The 18367-nt window shown below is 43.8% G+C and overlaps 1 non-coding gene across 1 annotated transcript; it reads left to right on the forward strand.

Annotated features, from left to right (window-relative positions):
• Positions 1 to 17193: 17193 nt before the first annotated feature.
• Positions 17194 to 17275, forward strand: TRNAL-UAA. Its single transcript has one exon. It is a non-coding gene; the product is annotated as a tRNA-Leu (tRNA).
• Positions 17276 to 18367: the final 1092 nt, after the last annotated feature.

Genomic DNA, 18367 nt, shown 5'->3' on the forward strand with positions numbered 1-18367 from the left:
TTAAACCAGTGATACCCTAAAAACTAAGAAGTTAGAAACAACTCCCCAACACTATCATTTTCTAATTCTTTTTTTCTTTTTTTAAGTAGGCTCCACGCTGGGCGTGGATACAGGGCTCGAACTCACAACCATGTGATCAATACCTGAGCTGAGATCAAGAGTCGGACACTTAACCGACTGAGCAACCCACACAGGTGCTCCTCTAATTCTTGGTATTTATTTTGAAAGTATTTTTATACCCCCATTTTAATTATAAGAATCATTAAGCCACTTCTTGACCTCTTCCATTTTTCCTGATCTATACCTATCTCTACATATTCAGGGTCTTATAGCCCCTCTTTAGACATATCCTTCCCTCTGTATCCAGGTATCCCAAATATTCTGTAGTAGATACAAATAACAGAGCATGAACATTACATATCTGTCTCCTTATCTCTCTGTTTTCAGATGGGCCCAGCTATTTGCATGTACTTCGATTTGCTTCCCAAACAGAGAAGCTCTCAGAGCCATTTCACAGGAACACACATGCAACGCATTTGTTTTGAAATTTCTATGTCAGGATCTTTACACTTCATAAGTGTGGTCTCCAGTTATGACCCCCCTCCCCTTTCCTGTTACCTCCTGCAGATCTTGTATTCACACCTGGGGATTTGTTCTAAGCCACCATAAATCTGTTACGGACTGAGGCAGGGAAAGAAGAAGGAATGAATGAGTCGCTATCCACACCTATCAAAGCTCACTGGCTGCGGCGTAGTGCCTGTTTTCTGAGTGTTCTTGCAGATGGATGGTGCCTCACAGCTGTTCTATACTCATCCCCTCTCTGCTTCTTGGTTTTGTTTACTGTGTGTGTGGATTTTACACCTTCCCACCCGATGGTCTTGTTTCTGTTTGTTTGCTTGCTCTGATTCTGCAACCTGACTGCTGTCCATCTGCAAGTTTTTCTGGCTGTTTTTTTTTCACCCTGATCTTCCACTTCTGTACACTGCTGGCACTACCCTCAATCTGACCACACTTCACTCAAAAGTCATCCCATCTCACAACAGGTAGACATAATGAAACCCACTGGTATAACACACCTGTCAGTTTAGAGGGTGCTTTGATCTCATTTCCCCCCCACGGTAATCCTGTGAAGTAGTATTACTGTTTCATTTTTCCTAAGAGGTGGGAACTGAGAATGCAGTCCTCTAATAGTTGACAAAGTTATGTATTCGTGAGTCTGTTTCTTACTCTCATATTGCTAAGCTTCTCTCTGCACATTCACACTGTCATCAATCTAGAAGCATAAATTGCATGAAGGGAATATGCATTTTCCTTGACTGATCTCTGTAACATTAGCAAAACCAGCTCTTCCCTTGGCTTCTGGCTCTGCATTTTTTTTTTCTCCTACCTTTAGCTCCCTCTTCTTCATCTCCTTTACAGGTGTCTCTCCCTCTTCCCAGCCTTCATTGTGAAGTCTTCATCCAAGGCCAACTTCCCTGAGCTATTTCTTTCACTCTGAAGTTTTCAGACGCCACCTTTCTAAACGCTAGTGGTTTCCAGATCTGTACCTACAGCCCTGATTTTTCAACTGAGGCTGAAGTCTGTACATCCAACCACCAGCAAACATTTGTAGTTAGATGTCCCACCAGAGCTTCTAATGCTAGGGTCCCTGCCATCTTCCCTGTACCCAGTGCCTCCTGCTCATCCTATCCTGCAGGTGACACCATCCATCACTTTCTACCCCACGGACCAAACCAGCACCCATGCTGCAGCCCCTGTCTCTTTCCCACTTTGCCTCCCCTGGAATTCACACACTTCTCTTACACACATGGCCACTTGCCCAGGCCAGACAATCGTCCCTTCCTGCCTCAGTTACTTTAGGAGCTTCTAACTAGTCTCTGGTTTCTAGTTTTGCCTTCTTAATTCAATTTCTATATTACAGTCATAGCGCATTTTCTTTTTTTCTTTTTTGCTTTCTCTTTCTTTCTTTCTTTCTTTCTTTCTTTCTTTCTTTCTCTCTCTCTCTCTCTTTCTTTCTTTTTGTCATTACTGTGCTATGCTGGGATTATTTTTTAATTGTGGTAAAGTATATATAGCATAATATTTACCCTTTTAATCATTTTAAAGTATCCAATTCAGTAGTATGAAGTTGTTGTTGTGCCCCCAATCTCCAGAACTCTCCTCATCGGGCAAAATTGAAACTTTGTACCCGTTACACAACATGTCCCCACTGCCCCTCCTCTCAGCCCCTGGCAACAACCCTTCTATCTTCTGTCTCCATGAGTTGGCTACTCTATGTGCCTCATGTAAGTGGAGTCATATAGTATCTGTCCTTTTGTGACTGGATAATTTCCCTTAGCATAATGTCCTCAAGGTTCATCCATGTTGTAACCTGTGTCAGGACTTTTTTCCTTTTTATGGCTGAACAATACTCCCTTGGATATGTGGCTGCATTTTGTTTCTTCATTCACCAGTTCGTGTCCTTAGTCGGCTTAGCTTCTGACGGTTGCCCCTTGCTGTTGGCCTAAGGATTCCGGACCCACCAGCTTCTTCAGCCTCACTCCTCCCACTGTTGGCCCCATCCACACTCTTCTCCAGCTCTCGCCATCCCTGTGGGCTGTTCCTCTACCTGGACAACTTCCCAGGATTTGTCTCCTGTGTTAGTCCAGGTGCTCTGAGAAGTCTGATTCCAGGAAGGGATGAAACATGCAAAACTTCTGTTCAGGGAGAAGTGTTAGAGATAAATGGAGAGAAAATCACGCCTGCCTTCGGGTCCCTGCAGCGCTGCATTGTGGAGGGCAGCCAGGGCCTGGGCAGAAATGCATGGCTTCCAGCACCCAGCCCTCAGCTGCGCTGGTGCATCTGTGCAGTGCATTCCTCCGGCCAGTTTGCCTTCTCTTCACCCAGCTACCTGTGCTTCCTCTGCTCGGCTGCATTTTGATTTTTAAGGGCAGACAATAGCACCTTAATTATTCTTTGATCTTAGTGTGTTGTATGGTATCTTTGGCTTCATAGTATTAAAATATTTGTGGTCTAAATGCAGAAACAGAAATATTCAGTCTGCTTTCTGTTATGGATGACTTTGTGTATACCTTTAAAAAATGTATTGGGGCTCAGTTGGTTGAGTGGTGGACTCTGTTTCTACTCAGGTCATGATCTCAGGGTCCTGGGATCAAGCCCTGAGTCAGGCTCCATGCTCAGCCGGAAGTCTGCTTGAGGATTTTTTTCTCTCCCTCTGCCCCTCCCCCACTCACACTAGCTCTCACTCTCTCTCTCTCAAATAAATAAATCTTTTAAAAAATGTTTTTAGGGGATCCCTGGGTGGCTCAGTGGTTTGGCGCCTGCCTTTGGCTCAGGGCGCGATCCTGGAGTCCTGGGATCGAGTCCCGCATCAGTCTCCTGGCATGGAGCCTGCTTCTCCCTCTGCCTCTCTTTCTGTATATATCTATCGTGAATAAATAGATAAAATCTTTTTAAAAATGTTTTTAAATAAAAATGTGTTTATTTTACGGCATAAAGCCCAATATCAAGTCTCCCTGCCCAGTGGAGGGTCTGCACAGGTGCTGGGCCCCCGGTGGGGGGGGGGGGCAATGTCCTGGGAGTAGGGATAGAACTTGGCCAAAGGCGAGAGATAAGATTGGAAAAAAAACTGCATTACGAAGAAACAGCTTCTCCAAGAGAATGGTCAATCTGAAAGGGCTGTGCAGAGAGACAATGAAGGTCTGAGCCACTGAGCAAAGCCAGCAGAACCAGGGGCAAACCCCCAGACAGGACTCAATGTTTCCAGGCAGAGTTTTATTAAAGGTACAGACTCCAGTTGGATGCAAAGAAACTTGTAAAACTACATTTTATTGGGAAGGAATTACTTTCTTTTTATTCTTCCAGCCATAGAAAACAAAGATTATTTTTTAAATTGGGGGACAAAATGTATCGGTTTGAGTTTCAGCTACACACATACCTCTCTTCTGAGGCATCTAGTAGGGTAATTGCTGTGAAATACCTAGTTCCTGGCTCCTAGGCATGAAAGGCTGTTTCAGGGTGATGGCTTTGGACATCAGTCCTGAACTGTCCTCAATCCCTGAGGTCTCTCTATGTCTGAGGATGCCCTGAGAGGCCTCAATCCATTCTCCCAAGTATTTTAGGAAACACATACATACAGACTGCCTAGGGGCCGATAGTGCTTATTCAGTACAAAAATGTTCAACTGCATGTGTTCCGTGAGAGAAATAAGAGCAAGGCCACTCCTTTCCCTGCAAGAGTTGAAGACCAAGGAAAGACTGCAATGACCCTAAACTGCTCTTCCTTTTATCTGTAGCTCTGCCCCACTGAAGCGGGCCTGGCACATGTAATGCTGCAGGCCCAAGGTGCCTTCCAGCTGACGGCAGCTGATGCTCCAGCTCTTTCTAAACACAGTTGGGGACCAAATCATGAAGAGAATCTCCAGGGGTAGACAGGATATACAAGGAATGTCACCCCCAGATAAAAAAGAAATTATTTAGCCTTCTGTGACACAGGCAGGAATTCCTCTTGCAGCTAGGAATGTTTAAGTAGTTCATTCTTTTGCCCTGCCCTGTGGCTTGCCCTGGTCTAATGCGCCCTTAAAGGGGCTGACCTGAGGCAGCACGACTTGTCTTCATAATCTACATCCCTATTTTGTAATGGGGTTCATGGAAGAAACCTGTCAAACCAGAAATGCTACAAAGTGGCAAGATGTTAAAACATGTACTCACCTAGGAGAAAGTAAAGCTGTCTGGGAAATGGAAGAAAGTGCCTGCTCTTTTAATGTGATAACTCATCACTCAAGGGAGCTTCTGGGGCTCGGCACCCCGTGTTGGGTATTATCAATATTTGAAGTAACTCTGCAACAAGTTCACATTTCCAAAAAGTTAAATCAGCAAAAGTTGCCTTTCTTCATGCTGCTAAGTTTCAGTGCTAAAACGGACCAGCAGAAGAACATACTCTGGGGGATGTGAACGTGGTATAGAGCAACCCTTCCCTTTTCGACAAGAGACAAAGAGGTTTATAGGAAATATTTTTGGAAGGAATAATCTAGAAGGGTGAATGAGTTTTAGATTGAAAATAAAAAGAAAGGGAGAAAGGATGACCCCTTCCTAATAGGAGGTGAGTCAGAAAGCAAGAGAACTGTGGACATCCGAAAGTGCAGAGTGGAATTGGGGGGCGTGTCAAAGTGGACCAAAATTTAGAAGGGGGAAACTAAAAATACAAAAAAGTAGATTTTCCTGTGAATTAACCCAGTTAATCTTCATCAATGTACTAAAAAAGAGAAATTACGAGTCAAAGACTTACTTGGTTGGCAATGGTTACAACGAGAGGTTGTGTAGGCTTTCTTTTTTTCCTCCATGTAGGCCTTATGAGTACAGCTTGGTAAGATTGTGTACTTACTCTCTAATATAATTTTTGGGGGCTTAAATTCAATGTGGTAAGTGGGATGAGAATTTTGGAAATTTCTCTTAACACCTCAAGGTCTTTGTAGATTTATGATAAGCCAATGCCTTTATATTAATTTGCATATTGATTTCTTTTCCTGTTATTATTATTTTTTGGCAAAAAAAAAAAGAAAAGAAAAATATCTGCCCATTCTCACAGTTTGATAGAATATAATATAATTTCCAACCCTTTCTTCATCCTACTATGGTGTTGTTGTTTAACAAAAAATAAAACTGAAAGAGAAGGATACTATTAAAGCCATTTAATTTATTGTTTCTTTGCTTGGTCTGCTTTTTCATTCAGAAGAAAAGTAAAAATATATATTTCCAGTTCTGAAATTTTCACGGTCTGAAAAACAAAGTTGATACTTGCAGTCTCTACCTCAAATGAAAACTTATGTAATTAAAGATCTCACACAGCAATTGAACAACTGAATTACCTCCTTAAACTATATTGCAAAAATAAAAGGAAAAATTCATGCATTTAGATTTATATTACCAACTCCTTTGATTTATTTGACAGGAGAAGCAGGCAATAATTTGCCAAAGGCCACATACCCTGTGTGGGCTGGTTGACAGTATTTGCCTTCTCCACTGCTGCACATGCACACCACACAACCTTAATAAATCATCCCATGTGGTTAAGGCCACTAAGAAAAAGGAGGAGGGCAATCGTTGCTCCCCAGTGCTTAGTAGCGTAAAAACACAGTTATCTCATATCTGTTTCAGGATCTTGGGTCAAATGAGTTAGCCCCACACTGACATGAGAAATGGCCTAGAAATCTGCCCTTGACTCTCTCTTCTCTATACATCCTTTGTGGGCAATATCATCCATCCCAAGGCCTTGCTGTCTCACAGTGGTGATTTCCAAAACTTTGTGGAGAGAAGACTGACCACTGATGGCTCCAGCAGCTTCCTTTAGTTTGCCTAACAAAGAGCAAATACACAGTCTCAGCTTCACCCAAGGGCCCCTAGCTCTGTCAGCATTAAGGAGGCAACCTCCCTGAGCAATTGGCATCCAAGCTAGACTCTTCCTTCTGCTTGCAAGACTGCTCTTATTCTCACCTTTGAAAAGTATTATTTTTGAGCAGTGGGACTCACCTCATAATGTATCCAGCTTGGTCCTGCAAAGGATACCATGGGATGATGCAAGACGACATGGATATCATTGTGGGGCTACCCCTCTCCTTGCACTTCTGGCCTGCACCATGACAGTGTGGTATTTGCCTAAACCACTTACTCAACAATCTCTATCCGTAGCCTATATCTGTCACCTGAGCTCCAGATTTTAATACCCTACTGTCTGCTTGCCTTCCCTTCTTGAATATCCCATGGGTTCCTGAGACTCAGCATTCTCTCCTTCCCTATGGACCTCCTTCAGTTAATGGAATCATTATCTTCCCAGATCTAGAGGCAAAACATCAGAATTACCTTCACTCTCTATAACCCTGTGAAATGAAATTTAAATTGTTGCCAATACTAAAAAGAAAGAGAGAGAGTGAGAGAATAATATTTGTGATTTGTGTAATCCAAAATGCACACCAGGTACTTGAGGTGTGGTGCAAAAGCTGCTACAATTTCCTGTCTGGACTTTCTTTTGTTTTTTTAAGATTTTATTTATTTATTCATGAGAGACACAGTGACATAGGCAGAGGAAGAAGCAGGTTCCTCACAGGGAGCCCGATGTGGGACTTGATCCCAGGACCCCAGGTTCATGACCTCAACCTCTGAGCCACCCAGGTGCCCCCTGTCTGGACTTCCTTTTCTTTTCCTTCTTTTTTTCTTTCTTTCTTTTTTTTTTTTTTTTCTGTCTGGACTTTCTTAACTGACCTAGCATGAAAGTGTTTCACATATCAGGAATTGTATTTTTATTTATATTTAAATTGATATAATCCTTTATGTTATCGTAGTTGATGACTCAATAAATGCCTAGGGGCGCCTGGGTGGTGCAGTTGGTTAAGCATCCAACTCTGGGTTTCCACTTAGTTTGTGATCTTGGGGTCCAGAGATTGAGCCCCAGCTGGTCTCTGTCTCTGTGCTCAGTGGGGAGTCTGCTTGAGATTCTCTCCCTCTGCCCCTCCTTCAACTCACTCGCATGCTCACTCTCTCTCTCTCAAATAAATAAATGAATCTTAAAAAAAAAAATCAAACATTGTCTACCAGGTGCAGATGTGATATTAACTAATTTGGGTTTGAACTTTTATACATATTTCTTTTACATACATAAACTACTCAGGACAGTTTCTGCAGGCCTGGTATCCCAGCATCATATTTAATAGCTCCTTTTTTCATTTTCACAAGTTGTCTGGGTTTGGATGACAAATTATATGGTCATCCACATTTATCAGATATATAATCTGGGTATCACCTTGCTTGGCATTCTCTAAGCTGACCCTGCCCTATAACATCTAACCAGTTTAGGGGCAGCTGGGTGGCTCAGTCACTTAAGTGTCTGCCTTCGGCTCAGGTCATGATCTCAGGATCCTGAGATCAAGCCTCCTATCGGCTCCCTGCTCAGGGGGTTGTCTGTCTCTCCTTCTGCCTCTTCCACTTCCCCTCCTTTCCCCTCTCCCTGCTTGTGTGCATGTTCTCACTCTCTCTCAAGTAAATAAAGTCTTAGAAAGTAAAATTAAATCTAACCAGTTTAATCTGAGCCCCCCATTCTGAGTAAGTGCAGGAAGACCCAGCCTTTTGTTAGATTGACCTTCTCCTTGGTGTGAAGCCCATGGAGACTGAGGATGTAGCCTTTCTTTCCTTACTGCCTCTTCCCAAGGCTATTTTTCTCTAGCCAAAAACACAAAGTAGAAGAAATATTCCTTGGATCCCTGGGTGGCTCAGCAGTTTAGCGCCTACCTTTGGCCCAGGGCGTGATGCTGGAGTCCCAGGATCGCATCCCACGTCGGGCTCCAGGCATGGAGCCTGCTTCTCCATCCTCCTGTGTCTCTGCCTCTCTCTCGTTCTCTCTCTCTCTCTCATGAATAAATAAAAAAATTTTTTTAAAAATTAAAAGTAAAAAAAAAAAGAAATATTCCTAAGGACAAATGAAAACTTTAAAGTAAAATAACACAAGGAAGGGAGAAAATTAAGAAAAACTAAAATGTAGAAATTAAAATATAAGGGCTAAACTACACATGTAGTGAAAACAAGCTGTTAAAAGATCCAATGGTCACATTTAACTACAAAATAAAAATTTAAAGCTACCATATGTAAAATAAAAATACAAACATAGAGTCAAAAAATTCTCAACTAAACTAGAAATAGGAAACATTCAAAAGAATGAAAATGCAATAATATTCTTAATGGAAATATAAAGACAATGTGGGGAAGACAAGATAAAGGCTGAACACTTAAAGGCTCAAGAACTAAAATAGGAATGAAGGAAATTAGATAAAATGAATGAAATGAAGTAACACATGTACAACGCTTCTCACAGTGAAGCACTGTTGACAGAGTGCTCCATCAAACAAAATTAGTCTCTAATAAAGTTGGAAAACAAAAGATGAGATGGAAAAGAGGGGGAGAAGGGAGTAAAGAGCCCCAGTGAAACAAGCTGAGTACCTGGCAAAATTCCCACTGAGCCTTCTCAGTAGTTGACTCCTTGATAGCTGGGAGGTAGGAGGCACAGGGGATACAAGCTTTCTTCCCATGGCCGTTGTCCCATGTCCCCTGTCTCCTCTCATGTCTTTATGTATCTATGACCCAGAGCTGTCTGAAAGAGCTTTGCCACAATTTTGGGAGAGAGTCAAGGTTGGTTAACTTCACACATGCTTAGCCATCAACTCTGTTTTTGAAATCCAGAAGAATAGCATGCTCAGGTATCTAAAAGTGTCTGGCAAGTATGTGGTAATCCCCAATGTAAGCAAACAGATGGCTTTGCATGCTCACCTTCAGGTGAGAGGATATATCCTAGTGTTGACGCTATTTAGTGATAAGATGTTATGATCACGAATTTAAATAATAATGAAAATCTGTGCTATATTTCTTCATAATATAATTGAGATAAATAATGGGTTTTAAAGTAACCTGAATGTTGAAGCATTTAACTGATATTGAAATAAGAGGGTGTTATACTGATGTTGTAGCAATCAAAACAGTATGGTATTGGCACAAAGATAGACACATAGATCAATGAACTGAACAGAGAGCCCAGAAATAAACCTATGCTTTTACTGCCAATTAATCTATGACAAAGGAGGCAAAATATGCAATGGAGAAAAGACAGTCTCTTCAATAAATGGTGCTGGGAAAACTGGACAGCTGTGTGCAAAAGAATGAAATTGGACCACTTTATTATACCATACATAAAAATAAAGTCAAAGTAGATTAAAGACCTAAGTGCAAGACTAGAATTTATAAAACTCCTAGAAGAAAATATAGGCAATCATTTTTCTGACATTGGTAGTAGAAACATTTTTCTAGATATGTCTCCTCAGGCAAGGAAAACAAAAGCAGAATTAAACTGTTGTGACTATACCAAAATTAAAAGCTTTTGCACAGTGATGAGGCAATCTACTGAATGGGAGAAGATATTTGCAAATGATATAGTTACGAAGGGGTTATATCCAAAATATATAAAGAATTTGTATGATTCAACACCAAAAAAATCAAATAATCTGGTGAAAACTGGGCAGAAGACCTGAATAGACACTTTTCCAAGGAAGATGTACCAATGGCCAACAGTCTAATGAAAAGTTGCTCAATATCGCTAATCATCAGGGAAATGCAAATCCAAAGCACTATGAGACATGACTTCACATCTGTCAGAATGGCTGAAATAAAAAAGATAAGAAATGACATGTTGCTGGAGAAAAAGGAACACTTCTTGTGTGATATTAATGGGAATGCAAACTGGTGCAGCTACTGCGGAAAACATGATGAGTTTCCTCAAAAAAATTAAAAATAGAATTACCCTATGATCCAGTAATTTCACTACTGGATAGTTACTCAAAGAATAGGAAAACACTAATTTGAAGTTATATACACACCCTTATGTTTATTGCAGTATGATTTACAATAGCCAAGATACAGAAGCAACCCATAGATGAATGGATAAAGCCGTAGTATATAGGGATGCCTGGATGACTCTGGGTGGATCAGCGGTTTGACGCGCCTGCCTTCGGCCCAGGGCGTGATCCTGGAGACCTGGGATCGAATCTCACATCAGGCTCCCTGCATGAAGCCTGCTTCTCTCTGCCTCTCTCTGTATCTCTCATTAAAAAGTAAATAAAATCTTTAGAAAAAGACATAGTATATATACAATGGAATATAATATTTCTCAGTCATAAAAGAGAATAAGATCTTGCCATCTGCAACAACGTAGATGGATCTAGAGAGTATAATGCTAAGTAAAATAAGTCAGACAGAGAAAGACAAATATATGATTCATACGTGGAATTTGAGAAACAAAACAAATTAACAAAGAAATTTAAAAAGAGACAAACAAAAAAACCAGACTCCTAAATATGGAGAAAAAACTGATGATTGCCATAAGGGAGGGGGGGAGAGGTGCGCAGGGGATGAGTAAAATAGATGAAGGAGATCAAGAGTACATTTATGATGAGCACAGAGTAACGTACAGAATTGTGGATTCATTATATTGTATACTTGAAATTAGTATCACTGCATGTTAATTAATTCAGTATTTCAATAAAAATAAAATAAGAGAAAAGGAAAGGAAAGGAAAGGGGAAAAAAAAGAATAGGTCTAAAAGTAACCTGGACTTTGAAGCACTCAACTGAATAGAAGAGTGTTAGAATGATGCGAGGAAGTCGAAGATTTCTGGTAGAGTGAAAGTAAAGATTCTCTTAAGGACAAGACAGACCTTAGGTGGAAGCACACACAATAATTTACACACCTATTTAAATACAAGAAAACAACAAGTATGCCCTCAGGAGATAGGTTTATCTAAGAGAAAGAGGTAAATGATAAGAAATCAAGCCAAAGGTGGGGAATCAATTGAGGAAGCAGCTTCTAAAGAATACTTAGAGCCCTTCCTGCATTCCACACATACTGTAGGAACCCTCAGGAATGCTTTGGCTCAGGAATGCTTTGGCTCAGGAATGCTTTGGCAGAAACCCTACTGTGATAACTGAGACTCTAAAACCTGAGCCTGCCTCAGGTCACGCAGCTCTAGTGTGCACGCAGCTCTAGTGTTCAAGAAATTGGGGTGGGCACGTGAATCTGCATTTCTAACAACTTCCCATGTGGTCCAGATACTCTGAAAGCCACTGGCTTACTTTTAAAGACATGAAGTTCATTTTCTTGTATAAGAAGCAGGTTGGAGGTGTGTGGTTTCTGGTTGGCTGTGGCTTACTAAGGTCTTTAAGGGCAAGCACTCTTTCTAATTTACCCTTCTGACATCTTTGGGTGTTACCTGCTTATCCTAGGCTTGTACCTTCATGGTCACGGGATGGCTAACACGGCTCCAGTTATTTTATCTTCACACCAGCTCATTGAAGGCAAAGAGAAAAAGAGAGGGAATGGCACAAGCTTTTACTTCCCCAGGCTTTGTTTTTTTATTCCAGAAAGGACATCTGCTTCAGAATCCCCAGCCAACTTCCCTTATCTCTCATTGGCCAGAACTGGATCGCTTACCCACTTTCTCCCTTAACCCTGCCACAGATTCATTATTGGTAGAATGGATGACGTGATAATCGCTGGCTTAGACCAATAACAATTTGTCCCCTGAGACAGGGGGAGGCATTTACATTGCCTGAAATAAAAGTGGGAATGGCTCTTCAGAAAGTAACAAATATTAGGGCACTTGGATGGCTCAGCCAGTTGAGTATTGGACTCTTGAGTTCGGCTCAGGTCATGATCTCATGGTTGTGGGATCCGCTCAGTGTCGGTGTCAGGCCTTGAGTTCAGCAGAGAGTCTTCTTGATATTCTCTCTCCTTCTCCCTCTGTGTCCCCCTCTCTTCCTCTCCCTCCCTTTCTCTGAAATCAATCAATCAATCAATCAATCAATAAAATCTTTTTAAAAAGTAACAAACATTGACTAGCACCCCACAGGAACCTACCTCCAGCCAACCTTCTAGCTGGATATTTTGCATACATTAATTCACTGAATTCTCACATTTCTCTGAAGTAGACATTCTTATTCCCATTTTATAGGTGAGGAAACTGAAACTTGAGGGGTTAGGCATTTTGCTCACACGGCTAGGAAAAATTTAGAATTTGAACGAGGTCCACCCATTCCATAGTCTAAACAGTACCTTTACATTATGGTGTGCTGCTGCCTCTTGTTTTACCTATAGCTCAGAAAAATCGTTGCTATCATAATGACAACCCTTGATTATGGGCAGAAAGGCTGATTTATATTCTGCTTACTATATAGGATATATGTGTACTCTATTTCGCAAGATTTGAGACAAAAATTTAAATCTTTGTGTTCTTAAACAGGAAATCCTGTCACCAAGAATAATGTATTCCTAATGATATGACATAGCTTAATTTTTATGATAATAAACAAGATCCAGCAGAGTGAGAAGGACACTTCTAAAAGTCTAATTTGGAACTTCCCAAGTTTTTTTTTCCCACTCATATTTGCAGGAAAGTCTAACTTATACTTCTTCATTTCACTTACAATTAGATGTGAGGTGGGAAGGGAGGATTTCTGTGGAGGAGGATTAGGCAGATAAAAACATCATGGGAAAGGCAGGAGAGAGAGAGAGAGAGAAAGAGAGAGAGAGAAAATGGCTTAGCATCTTCAAGGGACAAGAGGTCCCAACTTGTATGACGGGGATTTCAGGAGTTGTGGAAAGGGGTTACACATGCTGCTTTAATTTTTACAACATCAATATGATCCCAGGGTCCTGAGATTGAGCCCCACTCTGGCTCTCTGCTCCGTGGGGATCCTGCTTCTCCCTCCGCCTACTGCTCCCCCTGCTTGTGCTCTCTGTCAAATAAATAAATAAAACCTTTTAAAAAATGTGAATCTGTTTTAGGAAAGATATTTTCATTCCGAAAAAATAAAGACAGAGAGAGAAGGAAGGGTAGAAGCCACAGGTCCAAGGATTCCGGGGGAAAACTGAAAGTGAATGGGTGTACTTGGAAAGTATGGGTAATCCATTCAACAGCTTGAGAGCAAATGGAAAGAAGAACCTTGGATGTTTGCAAAGGGGTCAACAAGATGATTCTTTTGGAATATATATATATATATGAAAAAATATATGCTCATGAATACATCATCAAAGCTAGAAAAACTAGCTAATATATATGTGTATTAGTCATCTATTAGCTGCATAAAAGTAACATAAAACTTAGCAGCTTAAGACAATAAATATTATCTTACATAGTTTCCGAGGGCCAGGAAATCAGAGCTTGGCTGGTGGTTCTGGTTCAGGGTCTCATAATTATAGGGTTGTAGTCAAGATGCTGGCCAGGGCTACAGTTATCAGAAGGTCCAACTGGGAGGGAGGATTCATTTCCAAGCTCGCTCACCTGGGATCTCAGTTCCTTGCTGGCTGCTCTTTACCAAGTGGGCCTCTCAAAGGGCTGCTCATGACAGGACTGCTGGTTTCCACCAGAGGGAGTGATCCAAGGGAGAGAAACCAAGACATTGGCAGCATTGCCTTTTGATGACCTACCTAGTCTCTGAGGTTGCATATCACTTCTGTTTTATTCTATTTTTTAGAAATGAGTTGCTAGATTCAGCCCACTCTGAAAGGGAAGCTCCATCTCTTGAAGGGAAGAGTGTCAAAGCATTTGTGAACATATTTTTAAATCACAAAAAAAATACGTGGAGCACATGATGGCTCAAATAAACACACGCGCACAGTGAAAAATACTTTAAACAGAGTAAAACGTTTGCCCATAAGAAGTATGCCAAATGCAATTTCCTGAACAGGAAGCCATTTCAATGTTGCAAAATTTGTCTTAATATTGTCACCTGCTTTCTAATACTGTCAGTTGTAACAAATGTCACTGCATAGTGCTTTTCACATTTTGTTCCAACACTCAAGTGGATATTTGTCATGCCTTGCAGTTGCCAGCATCTTTTGAACACCCTTCTTATGTTTGGGGAATGTCTTCCATTTTAAGGCCTGCTTCCTAAGGTAGAAGCCAGAATTCTGCCTCCCAATCTTCCTTGTGGCGAAGACCTCGGGACGGGACTTGTGTTCCTCCAACCGGAGAGTCCTAGGAAGAATGTCAATTTGGCGAGGGCAGCATGGCCCAGAAACCAGTTTCCAGTAAAGAGGAAGGAAAGGACTCCAGTGATGGACTTACACCTTGGCTTCTTCATCTCGGGATTCTGCTTTCTCGGGTTGGCTTTATTCCCAGATCCCTGTCTCCATGTAACACTCCTAGTGCTCCACTACACTATCCCAGTTTATCAATCTCAGAGTTTTCATGAACTATTGCTTCATTAAAAAAAAAAAAAAAACTTGGTAGCACAAAACAATAACATTTTTATGCTGCCCATAGATTCTGTGAGTCAGAAATTGGGAAAAGATCCAGTAGGGACAGCTTGTCCCTGCCCCATGATCTGGGTCCTTAGTTGCTAAGATTCAATGGCTGGGTCATTTGATGGCTGCGTGCTGGCATCACCTGAGGGCTCAATAATTTATATTTGCAGCAATTAATATTGACTGTTGGTCAGGGTTGTTGGTTGGAAAACCTACATGTGGCTACTTGGGCTTTGTCACAGTATGGTGACCGGTTTCCCAGAGCAAGTGTCCCAAGAGAACAAGGTGAATGACCTCAGAAGTCACATAGCACCATTCTGCCACAGATGCAAGGCTTCCCAGTTTCAGTGAGGAAGAACATAGACACTGTGTTTTGATGATACATGTGTCAACATCGCAGTGGAAGAAGATGTCACATGTGGAATGGGAGATACTGTGGTCCTCTTTGGAAAAAGACAATTCGCTACATAGCAGATTGAAACTTGTCTTCTCCAACACCTCAGAGTTACCTGTAACTCTGACTAGACTGACATGTGTCCCAAGGCCATCCTTAAGCAGTGGCTCAAAGATATTTAATATAATCTCAAGGCTGCAGGAGGGGCACTTCTAAGGGGTACCCTACAGTGTAGCAGTGTTGTTCAGAACTGTTTTATACTAGAGGCTTTTTGGAAGCTAAGTCTGGGGTTAAATAAAAATATCCTTCAAATAGTATATCCACATGTTCCAGAAGATGATTGAGGATTTGACGGCTGCATGGTGGTGAAGCTGTACATTGGCCTTGAGGTGCCGCCAGCAGGTCTAGGAGGCATCTTGTTATATTTGAGTGAGTCTGTAACTGGGCTTCTCAACTTGAAAATGGTGATGGAAACACTTGCTATACAGAGTTGTTTAAAAAGTCAAGTTAGATAATATATGTAAAGAGCTCAGAGCAATGACCGCCCCATAGTGACCACCTAGTACATTATTTTATTACCATTTTAAGTACCCCGAAAGCCCAATTTTATGAGATCTGAAGCCTCTTGACAATTTGGTGCAGTAAGATGGAGATGGCAGTAGTAGGCAGTGATCCTGTGTCATCCCCCAAGGATGCCTCCACATCCGGCAGAAGAGAAGTTCCCCTTCTTTCCTCAGGCACCTGCCTGCGCCTGGCCTGGCCTGGCCGTCGTGCTCCTGCGGTGAACCAGGCCTCGTGCTCAGCAGGAGGGGCCCCGCGAGGCTGGGACCTCCCGATGTCAGGTGGCCACGTGAGCAGGATGCCGAGCCACCGGCTGTCACCCTGGGGCTCTCGGGGTCGGTCGATGCTCTAGACTGGACCCCAGGCCAGGGCCAGGCCCCCGGGGACCACCCGGGTTCGAGGAGGCGGCGGGGCCAGGGGTTCCCTGCAACGGGCAGGACGCCGCCCCCCGGTCAGGTGCACTGGAGCCGCCGCAGGACGATGGAAGTTCTCGGTCAGAGACAGCCGCCTGCACCCTAGGGACACGGACGTGGCTGCCAGGTGGAGCTGTCCCCAGGCTCCCCGACGCTGCAGGGCGCCCAGGCCTTGGCTCTGTGCTGGATTCGAGGTCCTGCGCGGTGGGGATGGCAGCCCGGAGGTGACGGGACAAACCGAGTCTCCCGTGCACGGAATGGAGGGAGGGCGTTGCAGCAACAACGAAGGGAAGGTCAAGGTCCAGGAGCACAGGCGGGTCGTGGGAACACCGGCGGCCCTCGGAGCCTCGGAGGCGGCGCAGCAGCAGGTGCGGGGCGCGCAGCCCGCAGGGAGGCCGCTGCACGCTCCCTGCCCCGCGGCGGCGCCGGACGCGCCGCTTCCTCCAAAGCTTCCTTCCCGCGCCGCCGGCGAAGAGCAGCGGCCCGCGAGCACGCGGGTCCAGGCACTCGGCGGCTGCCCGCGCAACTCATTCCCTCGAGATTTAGTCTCTTTCGAATAAAGCAAACCAAACCCCACGCTCTGGGCTCCGGCCCTGCACCCCGGGCCCCCCGCGCCTCCAAAACGCGCCGCTAACAGCCGCCAAGTTGACGCCCGTGTTTGTTTCCCGCGCCCGCGCACGCCGAAACCGAAAGCCCGGGCGGCGGCGCGGGGGTGCGGCCCGGGCCGGAGCGAGCCTCGGAGCGAGCCTCGGAGCGAGCCTCGGAGCGCCGGCCCCGGCTGCAGTTGCCCTCGCCGCCGCCGCGGCCCGGGGGCAACAGTGAGCTGCGGCGGCGGCGGCGGGAAACCGAGGCTCTGGCGGGGAGGTCGCTCCAGCTCGCAGGCGAAAACCGGGGAGGCGGCAGCGAAAGATCCTCAGAAATTCTTGAGGGAGGGAGCGGGGACGATGGGATACAGCTTGTAGGAAGAGCGAAAAGCAGACCGTGCGCCTGTACCAGGATGGCCGAGTGGTTAAGGCGTTGGACTTAAGATCCAATGGACAATGTCCGCGTGGGTTCGAACCCCACTCCTGGTAGATGTTTGGTTTTGCTTTTTTTTTTCACCTAAAAATCTCATTTGCTTTTTAAACATAAATTTCACCGGGCACGCCACGCCTTGGGCCCCAGAATTCCGCCTTCTTGCTGGGAGAGACGCTCCCTGTGCCCCCTCCCCCGCGACGCGAACACGCCGCGCGGCCTCGCTTCCCGCGGGCGGGAGACGGCGCGGCTGTCGGGGTGCGCGAGGGGCGGGCGGGGCGCGGACTGGGGCGGGCGGGCGTCTCCCCGGCCAGGGCCGCGCGGCGCCAACGGCTCCCGGGGCCGAGCCCGGGTGGGGACTGGGGCGCGCGGGCCCGGCGAGGCTTCCCCGCGGCGGAGCGGGCGCCCCTGAGCTGCAAGCCTCGCTCCAGGGCTAGAAAGCTGCCCCTGCAGAAAAGGCAAAGATCAATCTCGACTTTTTTTTTCCTTTTCGCTAAAATTAATTGTGCGCGCGCGGTTCTTCCATTAGCTCCTTGAAGGCGGAGACAGTGTGCATCACAGCTCTAAGATGGACTCTGACTTTATTCCGTTTACAATTTTGGAATACTAATGGCATGGTCTAGTCTTTAAATATAAAAATATATAATATATTTTTATATATTAAAAATTTATATGTAAATTTCTATATATTATATATTATATAAATATATATTTATTCAATATGAAAATAATCTAAAACCTAGAGGAAAAAGTTGCAATTACAGTGCAAAGAACAGTTTTAAAAAAAAATCATTTGACAGTAAGATGCCGACTAGATGCTCCAATAAAACTATTAAAATCAGGAAGTTAACGTTGATAATTTACTACATCTAGTGTTTAAACCGCATTCAATCACCACTTGTCGTTTGTAGTAAAAAGCTCCTGTTCAGTATAATGTATTGCATTTACTTGTCACCTGTCTTTAGGCTTCTTCAATCTCTCACAATTTCTCAGTGTCTCCTGACTTCCACGATCTTGACACTTCCGAAGATGAATAGGCCAATCATTTTGTAGGATGTCCCGTTGTTAATTTGGGCTTGTTTGATGTGATTCAGATTGTGCTTCTGTAGCAAGAGTATCACAGAAGTATCACATTGCATCTTTCAGGTAGA

This window comes from Vulpes lagopus, chromosome 2 (genome assembly GCF_018345385.1).
Source record: "Vulpes lagopus strain Blue_001 chromosome 2, ASM1834538v1, whole genome shotgun sequence".
Classification (NCBI taxonomy): domain Eukaryota; kingdom Metazoa; phylum Chordata; class Mammalia; order Carnivora; family Canidae; genus Vulpes; species Vulpes lagopus.